This window comes from Mytilus trossulus, chromosome 12, assembly GCF_036588685.1.
Source record: "Mytilus trossulus isolate FHL-02 chromosome 12, PNRI_Mtr1.1.1.hap1, whole genome shotgun sequence".
In the NCBI taxonomy this organism is placed as follows: Eukaryota; Metazoa; Mollusca; class Bivalvia; order Mytilida; family Mytilidae; genus Mytilus; species Mytilus trossulus.
The window spans coordinates 15,092,997-15,106,470 of NC_086384.1; the positions used below are offsets into that span (position 1 = coordinate 15,092,997).

General features: G+C 32.6%; 1 long non-coding RNA gene across 1 annotated transcript; it reads right to left on the reverse strand.

Moving 5' to 3' along the window:
* Positions 1-241: 241 nt before the first annotated feature.
* Positions 242-3,624, reverse strand: LOC134693521 (uncharacterized). Its single transcript, XR_010102415.1, has 3 exons — positions 3,599-3,624; positions 2,767-2,852; positions 242-329 (listed from the first exon to the last, which is right to left on the reverse strand). It is a non-coding gene; the product is annotated as an uncharacterized LOC134693521 (long non-coding RNA).
* Between the last annotated feature and the right edge of the window lie 9,850 nt (positions 3,625-13,474).

Here is a 13,474-nt window from a genome sequence, read left to right on the forward strand (position 1 = left end):
TTGGTACGGTTGTACACAAACCTGATCTCCCACTATTAGATCAATGGAGACAGTTTGGGTCGCCATATCATATCCGTTACTAGTATATAGCCACACATAAGCAGGAACTGCATTCTTCACAATCCTAACGTGACCTACACCAGTGCCTGTCATCATAGTAACAGACACCAAGTATTTACCAGCAGCCCCTGGTATATTCGGAACAGTAAAAATACCCGTATCGGGATTGTAACCAGTTGGAGTTAGATCTTTTATTACGTTGTATTTGACTATGGGATAAACTGGACTACCAGTATGAATACCTGATGATAGTGTCGCAGTGAAGGCAGCTGTAAATAGATTTAAATGGATTTTCAAATATATATAATACACATAACCATAGCAAATCATGCAGTACTTCAGAATAAAAATTCATAACGTTATCTCTAGCACAATTTATTCAACAGTCAGCTATGTTTTGTACTTGCTTAGGGCCACTTGTTCCATTATATATTATATACTAATGAATTACAGTTTAAGAAAAAAAAATTGGATCTTAATTGCGTTTTAATGATTCAACAACCCTTATCGATATCATGAAAAAATATACTATATTAGATATAGGGTGATATTCAAACTAATGTCTTCCGCATAGCGCTAGCTATTTGATTAAAACAAATTCTCCTTCGTATTAACCGTTCAAGATCGGCATTTAAACGTACACGTATCAACACATATTTTGAAAATTAGTAGGTGGTTCAAATATGCAACAATAAGTTGTTATCCATTTATAATTTTAAATATAAATTATACTCAATAAGCCATTATTTGAAAGTTATTGCGATTCAGTCATTGATGATGTTATAGATAATGCATATTTTAAGGTTTTTCTTGTCGTAGAACTCCGGTTGGTCTTTCATTTGATCAATCCTGTCACCCCTCAGTGTGTTCTACGACAAGAAAAACCTTAAAATATGCATTATCTATAACATCATCAATATATATATCAAAAAATATTAATTTTATAAAGATTTGTAAAATTAAGTATCCTTTTTTACCGACAACACTAAAGTGGGATATCCCTTTCTAATGCGTTCAGGTTTAATACGCCCAGCGGCTCATTTAAAATGTGAAATAAAACACACTAAATAATTTAGATATAAACCTTTTAAAAATTGTTATCCATACACAATAAAAATTGTACTGTAACTGCATGAAAAAAGACACAATTGTTACCATCCGATAACGGTGTATGACAAAACAAGACACATTGTAAGTTATTTATTGTATCACTTAGCTTATGGAAAATGGGGAGGGGTATGTGTTTTTTTTTCTCGTTTTGTTATGTTATGTCTATCGCGGAAAAGTTGTTATTTATTTAACCATTTTACTTGAATCGAAGAAAAATTCAGAAAGATTGTCTTTCGAACAGCAATACATTTTATTAAAAGATAATCAGGATAAAATGTTATACCCTCCGCACCGACCCTTTCGTGTTATTCAAGAGAATATAAGATTATTTTATTAGTTGATCATTTGATAGAGTAAAAGGTATACATAAATTTTAAAAAGTTAAGAATTGACACGAAGACGAATATAAATACATGTAGGTCACAGTATGATTTCCAATTGGATGTGCATCGTTCTGAACATGCATGAAATATTTGCCACTGGACGTTAAGCAATCAACCTATTCAGTTTGACTCAATAAGATTTTCAAAATCTTACACACGAATATGTTAAATCTGGATTTATTTTATGAAAGTCTTCATTAAAATTCATCTGACCTATATGATATTGTTTCTTTATTATAGCGATAAATCAACAAAACTTCACGTTATTTGTTTCTAAAATTAAATTGCGGGTCTACAATGACGGTTTCTTTTACATCTATCGTCGGTTGAACTTAAGAAAATAAATATCCAAATCGGCACCAAAAAACTATTAGACGAATAAAATTTTGAAGTAAATCATAGATTGCATGTTAGTCAAGGACAAAAATGACCTTACACAGGTCATTATTTTATGCCTTGGAGCATAAACCATTGAAACATGGTATCGTCCGGGATTATTCTGAAAAAGAATGACCTGAAGTTCTGAAAGAAAATAACTCCATATAGGTATATAAGAATAAACAATCCCCTTAAAATGTGGGTGGCTGATAGGTGGTAAATACCTAAACCTGACTTAAATGCATTCAATAACACAGAATAAAAAGTTCACAAGGTGACATTTGGGTATTTTCACAAAACCAGAAACAAAACAATTTATCATAGATGCTGCTTTAAAAAGGAGACGTTAATCCACGGGCTTTACATTCTTTAACTTTCCTAATGTAGTAAGCCATGAGACATAACAATTCTATACACAACAATTGTGTACAATTGAACTGAATTTTAAGGCTTGATTTGTGTAAAGAATTTATTACCGATTTGTGAATTCTTAATTATACCAAAACACAATTTTCATTATCATAATATATGTATAGCCAGTGTTCATTAATACGGTGATAACATTGTATTATAAAGATTCCCGGTAATAAAGGAAGTAAACTGCAGGAAAGGTCATAATTAGGTTATATATTTGTAACTTAATTTTCAAATTAGCCTTGAATTGACATTGTAAAATTATGTTTCATTGTTTTATCACCAGGAGATCTTAAATAAACACACATTTATAGTAAAATAAAACGAAATTTGGAAAACAAGTCTGAACAATCTTATGAAGTTCAGACAGTGTAAAAAACAATGCAAAAATACACTTTTTAACATTAACGTAAAATCTTACCAACACTTGTTCCACACATCAACAATAATAAGACACGCATACAGGTATGAGTCGTTATCATTGTAATTTGCTGGTTGTTAGCGTATCTGCAAAAAGTAAAATTGTTTTATCATTCAGTGAAAAGGGTATCAACAATACAATTCAAAGATGAATTAAGTCGATAAAACCAAAACAAAATGAATCCCAGACTACATGTATATTTAAAACAATTTAAAACATGTGATGAAGTGTCAAATATTTTTAATTTGTAGCTCAAAACATTGGGGCGTTTCAAAGTTCCCTTAGGTATGTAAGAATTCGGATATTTAAGATTGAATCGCCGGCTTGTGCTACTGTTCAGCTTTAATCTAATCGTATAAAATGATGACAAAACAACGTCCTCAACATTGGAATTTGTTATTAATTTGTTATAAAAAAAATAGTTATACATTTGCTCTACAGGATTTGCTTAAACTTAATCATGTTAAATCAAACGGACCAATCACAATGTTTGTTTTAAACGGGGTTGTGTCAGTATTAATGTACTCCGTAAGCTTCTCTGGAGGATTAACAATAAAATTTAACAACCGTCCCTCAACGTAAACGACCATAACGTTGCTGCTACATTATTATTTCATGCCTGAACAACTTAAAAGAAGTTTTTTTTTTATGTTATGTCAATTATACAAACCGCGAATCTTAAAAGTAAGATAGTATCAATAAAATATACTTTCTTACATTATAACTTTAAAAGTCTATAATTACGATTATAGTTGAATTCACCACACTTACAACTGTTTATACCGCACCTTTATTATTTTTGGGTAATTCTATAATAATACTGTTCACTTACTTTTTCAATTGATTAGTCTGCTCCTATGGTAACTTGTGATGGACAGAGAAGAACACTCTGTTTTATAGTCATGTAAACGGTTAATGTATGCAGGATGTGTAACATATTGCGAAAGCCACGTTGATATCTCAAATTATTTACTTGCTTGTCCAGGATTCGAACTTTTAAAATCCTGAACATACGATACCTTAAAGTACATGTAGCAGAATAGAAAATTACAAGTAAAATACCTTTAAAGGTTAATGAATTAATCAAAATTTTGTCATGGAAAAACGAATAAAAATATATACAGCTTAAATTGTGTAATCGGTCACACGTTTTGAAACATATTCGTGAATAATAACGTTGATAATTTTGCAAAATTTGTTAAAAAGTACAAAATGTCGAGGGTTTTCTTTTCTTTTTTTTAATAACGTATATGTTCTCGTGGGATTTTGTCTGATGCTTGGTCCGTTTCTGTGTGTGTTGCGTTTCGGTGTTGTGTCGTTGTTCTCCTCTTATATTTAATGCGTTTCCCTCGGTCTCAGTTTGTTACCCCGATTTTGTTTTTTGTCTATGTATTTATGAGTTTTGAACAGCGGTATACTACTGTTGCCTTTATTTGTAGTTATGAAAAGGAAAATATTAGCTTTGTTTGATTTGGCTGTTTGTCAATGCATGTATTTGTGATGACGACTAGTTGACGTGATCATTTTACCTAGTTTGTTTGTGTGGACTGAATTATTTATGTGAGCTTTACTATAACCACCGCAAACGAGAATATTCTATCTATGATTTGGATTTTGTTTTCCAATTTGATTGGTTAACTTCCAATGATGGTTATTTTCTTATATGCAATGAAATGTTATGTGAAATGTTTTCTATAGAACTGGGCAGGATAAAACTTTACTCATACCAAGTATTTTTTTATTTGAAACAAAGACAAATTCTGGACATTATTTTGAAAAGTGCAAATTTAACAAAGATTAATAGGGGAAAAATCAATGGTGGTACGTATTACACCTTCCAAAGTAATGGTATGAAAATGCACGCAATTGCAAACGATGCTGCATGACAAATTTAAAATGTACGATTTGACGTTGTTTTCTTTTTATTATAGTTAATGCTCCGACGGCATCAATGCTTTGATGGTCGCAAATATACGCCACAGGGTGAGCTCAAATAAAAATTTGCTATCATTAAATCACCCATTGATGCCGTCGGGGCTTCAAATACAGTATATGGTCGATTAAATAGTTTGTTAACCTTCTGGAATGCTATTGTACTACAGAAGAGTCATCTGAGTTTCAGCAGCGATACTTGACAATGATAACTACTCATAATAGATAAGGATGTATTCTTTTTACGTTTTAGTCTCGTTGAAATCTCGTTCTGGAATTTTCTAAAAATAATATATGATACAAGAAGCAAATATCCATGAATTTTGAAAAAAATTATAATCAAACATAATTCTGTGAAAAAAATTGTATCGTTACAATGAACAGTTTCAGTAGCATATTAATCTATTGCAATAAAAAATCATAATATCTAATATGTAGATTAAGCTAACTAAGTCCTTATATTTGTATAAAGTAACATTCGTTTATAGTGGAAAATAGTTTTAACGTTGATTCAGCTACAATCAAAAATTGCTTGCCGGTCCCTCTCTGTGATTACCATTAGATAACGCTGGTTCATTTCCCAACCAATCTATCATCAAGAGAAGATAATTAATTCGATTTACATTCATAGTCTTTTTCAAAAATGATGAACGGTTCTTAATATGTAATCATTTTAAACGTTTCAAATTTATGAAATTATATTCGTACATCAATGTTTTTGATACACCAATAACAAAAACTGAAATATATTGAATTGATACACTTTGTAATTATTTAAAATTATAAGAAACGTAGACTTAATTATAAAATAATGAACCTGTTAAGGGGAGATAATACTCGCATAACTTTTTCGAATTGACACATAATACAACGAAATGTGACTCTTGCATACGAATGGTACATCAATAGAATATTTTAACTGCGCAATCGTCCGCCACCTTCAATGATAATTCTAAATTATAAATATAACCAAAAGTTGTTAATCTATAGATAGTGAAGACTAATGAAAGTTAACCCACTGTAAAAATATTTTTTTGCAATTTTTTAAAACTTCCTCAGAAAAATGCTCGAGCCACTTGACTTTCAAAGCTCAAAATTAACGTTTTTACACAATATTTGAATAAAGTAGTTAAAGATTATTCACTTCTCAAAGTGTAAGACGCAATAAAAATCGTATGCTTGCACCTTCCTACAGAAATACGGATTTTATTAAGTCCTGAACATTTCGACATTTCTTCGTATATTTATAACAAAACCGGTTTTACCAAATCACAAGTACGTGTTAAGATCCGACTAAATACCTATTTCCCGATATGGTCAGGTAAAATTGCTAGTTTAAGGGTGGCCCACCTATCAGTTTTTACGACCAATCAAGTCAGTTTTTTTAGCCCAAATTTTGAGAAAATGGTGAGGGATGAATTTGTTTTTGACAAGAATCATGTACGTCCCATATCATGATGGTCTTTTCAAATTTCTTTGATATGTATATGTTCGATCATTTATAACACAAAAGTTGATTTAATAGGCATGATGTTCATAGAAATGAGAAAAATCACAAATTTACAAAATAAACAGCATGCCAATTGTAAACTTTCTTATTGTGCTAAATTTGTTTAAAATTGTCCACTTCTTCTTTATTGAAAGTATGAAAAAAAGTTTAATTGTGATTTTTTTATACGATGACAGCCCAAAAATAGGGTACAATTGATGAAAATGGGGAAATCAACAAAATTGGGTATTTTGACAGGGCTGTAGCAAAAAAAAAACGAACTGCTCTAACAAATGATTTTTCTTCGCCGATTATTTTTTCACAGTCATATATACACAAAAAGAAGGTTAAAAAAAAGTTTATTTCTAAGAATTTATGAAATAATAGCAACTTCATATCAATTGTTTTTCTTTTCTTTCAGATAATTTATATTGCTTTATTTTCCCAAGACTACACAAAACAGTTTTGTTGTGAAGATTTACTCAAATAAAATGTTAAACCGGCAGATTTTAATTAGCAGTGCTCGTGTTGGTTAACCTCTCCGTCTTCGTAATTATATGGTGGCTAATTTGCATGTGTTCTAATAGTTACTAGCTATTGACTGCATTTTATTTCGCATCAAGAATCATCTGTACAGAGAACACAAAATAAAAACCACAATAGCGGGGTGTATAAATACTATGAGAGCACATCTCATATCAATTACCACTGGCACTTTTGAAATCTTTCAAATACATCATGTAATACCATACAAACAGGAAGTTGAGGCATAGGCAACTAACCCGAAAGAAACAACTGTCCAGGATTTGAACATGAGTAGATCGCTGTCCGATAGTTAAATGTATGCACATACGATTTCACATAGTTCATGCAGTCCTTAATAAAAAGTACTTGTAAAATAGCTTTAAATGTCAATGAATTAATTTGAATTTTGTGACGGAAATAACATAGAAAAATATATACAGCTGGGTTTTTTTTATGAACATATTAGATTGTTTCATGTTCTGCAAAACATTAGTCAATAAAAATGTTGTATATTAATTTTCTTTGTCTGCATAATTTGTTCAAATAGTACAATGTCTAGTGTTTATTCAAATTAATAAACGGACTGTTTGCGCTGAAAAACAGACAATACAAATTGTAGAAAGAATGTAGAATATTTATTACTAATAATACAACAAGTATATGTACAGAATATGTATGTGTGGATATTTGATAGGCCGCAGATCATATGTTTAACCAGTTTCAAGGAGATAAACAAACCGATAGCCAAAGGATTGAAAAGAGCATATCGGTGACCCTATGAGAATATTAGTGTCAAAACATCCATCCTACGTGCAAGAAAAGACTGGAAGGAGAACCCCCCTCTGTTTACACATACCTCTGAAAACAACAGTCTCTCCGGATTTTTAAATGCAAACAAACTGAATTACGTGTATTGCGGAGATGACACCTCCCTTCTGATGCCAGAAGTGGAGGGGATTCCTCTTGATGACAAGAGTAAACCCTAAGAAATTATTTGATGCCCTCCACTAAAGAGCCGGTAGGGTAGAAATATGTGCCAGAGGGGACAGTTCCAAGTCCGTTTATTGTCTCCCTGAAAGGCCAAATGAATGGGGGTTTGATAAATCCCCATTCAACGCCAAACATTCTCTGCGCTCATTTATCTGGTGGGAAAACCTTAGCAACACCGAGTACGAAAGTTCCAATGGCAGCCTGAATGTTATTTAGAAAAATGTCAATACCGACTTGTGATAGGTGGCAGTCGTCATGTCTAAATAAATATTCTTTGAAGCTATATTTCAGCTTTTTATATTACAGTTTTGGGCCAAGTGTCATAGAACGTTTTTTTTTTGATAATCTGATTGATTTATATCAACACCTCTATTTTCGCTATTATTTCATTGAAAAAGGTCCCTTTTACATACCTGTTTAAAAGTAAAGTTTCGAGCTTAAAGTCATAAGAAACGAGTGACCGGTGAAAAATAATGTTCTTCCAATTCTTAAACCAATGCATACAAACATCATAAACTTAGTCTTCTGTGCTCGAATTTATCATTTTTTTCGTGTAAATTTCGTATAATCGTCAATTTTTTTTTCAATCGGTCAGTGTTGTTGTGAAAATATGGCAGGTAATTAAAGTTCGTGTTTGAAGCCGAAGTTTAACGATTGTCACCTGTTTGTCAACAATTGACGAAAAATAAACAAAAAAGCATGGAATTTGAGCACGTGTTTAACATGTAAATTCAGATAATAGTTTATTTTAAGGACATCCATGCGTATTGTGGTCACCGGATTTTTACGAGATGGGTCACAGTGAGTTCACCTTGCATACGGAAAATATATCGGGGGAATAGCTTGCTGGAAGGAAGCAATTCAAATAAAGTAAACTTCTTCTAAATGTGAATAAATTAAAGAATTTTCTTCAGAAAAAAGTATATGTACATAAGTTTTACAATGAAAACTGGATATCCATTGAGTTATAAAAAACATATGCATTATTTTTTTTGATTTGAGGTTTCTTATGACTTTAAATGGTCCGTGACACCCTATTTTTTTCGACCAATTTGATTTAATTTCTGTAAAGAATACAATAATAAAAAATACGGCACTTCTGATAGAAACTTATAATAAGCCCCGAGCCACCTTAGCTTTATGTTCCATGCCAATAAAGCCTTGGTGCAATGTCTGATCATATTACTTTGATGTCAGGTGCAAAAGCCTTTATTTCAAAATTGAAATTTGATGTTCTCTATTAACTCTTTTGATTTGATAAATACTAAATCATTTGCACCTGGGTGTATAAATAATTAGGGGCTGGCCACTTTTTAATTTCACTTTCAAAAGATGAATCCAGATCTTTCCATTTCATTCCTGATTTAGTTATCCATTTAACTTGTACTCCTAGCCTATCCGAATTACGGTTTTCCACACCAGATCGGCTAGCAGCTGTTATGCCAGCCAAATGGGAATAGAAGATACCATTATCCAAACAGTTGACTGCAGCTCATGACCTACAAACTGAAAACTATTAAAGGAGTTTGTTATAATGTTGATTACTTATGTTCTATATGTACATATAAAGAAGTTGAAAGTTTGAAATTATTTTCACCAAGGGATTCTGATGTAACACTCAAATGCACTTGACGACCACCTTCCCCATTGTTACATAACTTCGTCATTTATACCACGTTTGCTCGCCTCTGTGGCAGCTCCAATTTTAAATGAATGCGAATACAAAAGGTTAGGGTTTGGAGTGTTACAAAAAGTAACTGAATTTCTTTGCATAGCTGATATGTGATAACGTGTTAGCGGTGACCCGTCAAATTGCATAAATAACTGATAACAGCCTGAAACCGCATGAAGTGCAGCTTAATATTTCTTCAAGGTTAACACAGGGCAAATGCTCGCGTTATCTCTGTATTTGTGTATCACAATGAACGTTGAATAACCTCTCTGATCCGTTTTACTTTTCTTAATGTTAATTTCTATTTGACAATCTGACACGACCACATCTGACAATTGCAGTGCCTCGGTACTAGAATCAGATTGATATATTTTGTTCTAAATTCACTTACACGTAACATAGCGAAAAATGCCAAAATAAATGAAGATTTAAATAATAAAGATTCATAAGTAGATGAACAAATACTAGGGAGAGCGTCTGTAATCTATCGTAATAATAGTAATTGTCGCACTGTGGGTGATTTCTGTGTAAACCTTCATGCATTTTTGATACCACAAAATTCTAAGTAGTATCCTCTGAATTACGTTCCTTGTCAGAAAAAGAAATGCTACTTATGAATAATCAAACGGTAGTTGGAGAACAATGTTTCAATGATTAATAAGCGATGAATTATACTAACTGTTCAACAGGAACTGGCCATACTTTAACCGGTGTATATAGAAGTTGGAATGAATCAAGAACAGATATCGCTCTTGAATAGCTTTTCCATGAATTTCTGGCTAACGAATCGGAAAAAAGTCTAACGGATTCCTCTGTTAGATAATCCATACTTGGTTCGGAATTGGCGTTGGTGTCAGAGATGCATTTGGTGCTAGGTTCTTGAAACGGGACTACTGGCAACGAGAGATAGCATCAGCTATAATATTGACCTTACCTAGGACCTGATCTGCCTTAATTAATAAGTTATTACGTAATTTTTTTAGAACTAAACGTCTAACTAAAATCATGACATCCGATGATTTTGATGATTTCTTATTAATAATATGCACTGTTCCCTCGTTGTCATATGAAACAACACCTTTTTATGTCTAAGTTTAGACCCCCACAGATGATCGCAACCATGACTGGAAATAGTTCTAAAAATATAATGTTAGACAATAAACCGAGCTTATTCCACGTTCTCGGCCATAACCCGTGAGTCCATCTACCATTAAAAGATATGCCGAAACTAAGTGTGGACCCCGGCACTGTCTGTGTAAAATTCGATTAGAGGTCCATAATCTATAATGGACATTAAAGTAAGACCGATAGAATTATCCAAAAATGCTTTCCACATCAAAAGATCAGCTTTTATGTTCAAAGTTATTCTTTTTCTGTAATGTGGTTTATTCAAACCAATCATGAATCAATCAATCTTCTGCAAAAAGCTCTCCCCGGCGCGACAACGCGACATGCAAAGTTTAATGAACCCAAAAGGGATTGCATTTTTCATAGCGTGACCGTCTTGCATTTTAAAACAAAGGAAATGTTTTAAGCTTTTCATCAATCTTATCTGAAAGGTAAGCGGAAATTCATGTCGGAATTGTCAATTTCTACACCCAAGAATGTAAGCCGAGTCGTGGGAGAGATTGTTTTCTCCTCCGCTAAAGGAATTCCTTGATCATTGCAAATAGCCTTGAAAGTATGAAGCAGGTCAACACATTGACTGGTTCCGCCCTTTCCCAAAAATAGAAAGTCGTCAGAAACCGTGTAGAAATTACGCAAACATGTCAAATAAAGCACAGCTAATTGAGGCCACAAAGGAGAGGGTTTTATCAAAAATAAAATTTGATTATTGTGAAACCAAGAAGATCAAAATCAATCGGCGAGATAGGGAGTAATATAAATGCTGAGCGGACGTCGGACTTGCTGGCTAATGTCATATTTCTGTATATTTTTATAGCATCGACAGCGTCATCAATATATGAGTAGACAACTGAACATTTCTTTGGATACATAAAATCATTGACGGATGAATTTTCGGGATAAGATAAGTCGTGAATAACTCTAAACTGACCGTCCTATCCCTTTGGAACTAATCGCAATGGCGAGATTCGTAAAGTAGAAAAAGGCCTAAACTTAATAGGACCAGCAACATGTCCTGTATCTAATTTTTTGAAGAAGTATATCTGGTCTTTAAATAGCACTTTTTAAGTTTTTGGAATTTGTAGGTAAATGAGGTCCTGAGTAATGTAAAGAAAAACCAAATTTGAAACCGGACAATAAATACGAGGCTTTTTCTAAAAGGGGATAATTATGTAAATATATTTCTAAATTTTCAACCTTAACTGGGGAAAACCCAAGTGAAAATGTGTCTCTCTGTTTTGCCATTTTAATGGCTCTTACAAAAGTAAGATGGGTGTTGACCTCTGCATGCTGAACATCCATGTTTGAATCTACAGGTGTTAAAATTACACCGTTTCTCTTTTGTGTTGTATGCATTGCATGTTTTAGGTGGCTGAGCATATAGCTGTCCTGATGACTGACAAACGGAATGAAGAAGCTCACTATGAAAACTGAAACCTACTTTACTTTCATTACTTTGACCATGATCTCTCATATCTGTTGTTATATAAAATGACCATAAGTCTTGGTTTATGACAGCCCAAGATGACTGAGGTCTTTGAGCTTTGCGGAGTCTGAATTGTTCATTGTATGTCCCCCAACCGTGTGATTTATTTGCTGAAAAACGAACATCTCTCATGCACTTTAGCAATTCTTGAGCTAAAGAACTGTTTCTCTAGCAAAATACTCATATAAATCATGAACAACTAAATCACCTTCATGGTCAGGAAAATTTGCCAGTTCTCTGGGAGATTTAATCAACAAATTTAGGTCGATAAATTCATGATTCCAAATTTTATCTTTTAGTTTGATGGGAACATTACACCCGATTTGGTAAAACAAACTTTCCTCAAGACACGGAAGGCTTTGTGAAAACTGAATTGTTTTCGTTAAATATGTTAGACTCTGTCCAAATGGACGTTTGGGAGGGCCCTGGTCTACTACTAAAATCAATTACCGACTCACCAGATGATCTTGGATTAACTAAACTAGCTGTAGCTTGTTCTTTATCCTCAGGGTCGGCCATTCTTAAAACAGAAAGAGGCGTTTCAAAATTTAAGACAGTGTAAGTGGACACTTTTGACTAATAGTACAAACAAATAATCCAAAAACAACATACGCCAGTAGTCTCATTAAATTCAATTATCTGATAAACAATAATTGCTATAATGTATACGTTGCAGTAATGGATATGAGTGTTTTACTTTTTTACCAGAGATATTTAACTGCAATGGCTTGCATACATCTGACTGAAGATGGCTTTAAAATATTTTTCAAAGACATTTACCTAGGAACCTACAAGATGATACTGTTAGGAAATAAAAAAAATCACAGCAACAAAGCAGTATTTTATTGGTTTACTTTAAAAAAAAAGTGTCAATTAACTTATGTTCCTTCTGCTATACATATGTTTATTTTTCCTTGAAATGACAAAGTATTGCAATTTGGTCAGCTGAATGTCAGAAGCGAAACTTTTCAAAAATATGAAGCCGTATTTGTTTAAAAGTATGTTCTTTTTCCCTGGTTCAACCGAACATAAACATTTCTTTCTTATACAAGGCTTAATAACACAAAACACAAATATAATATTGGATGTAGATTTGCAGCATCCAGTCTTTTAATTATACATTCGGAACATAATAACATGTGAAAAAAAATGGCAAGTATTACGCCAAAATACAGTCCTTATCACATTCTCTTCACTAGAAGTATGATCAACAGCCTGAACAATTTACAAAATAATTACAAAAATTAGAAACAATCCACAACTGCATGTAAATGAATAAAAGAAAAATTTATTACATGCTGTAACTTTGGACAGTATACATGTGCATCTATTTAATTGTACAATTCTATAAGAATAATCCTATTATATACGTGTGAAAGACAGTACCTATAGAACAACAATTGTTGTGTTTTTTTTTTGTTTTTGTTTTCAAAAACAAAATAAAAGTCAAACAGACCTTAACAGCAAACGAATTAAACATATACACTGA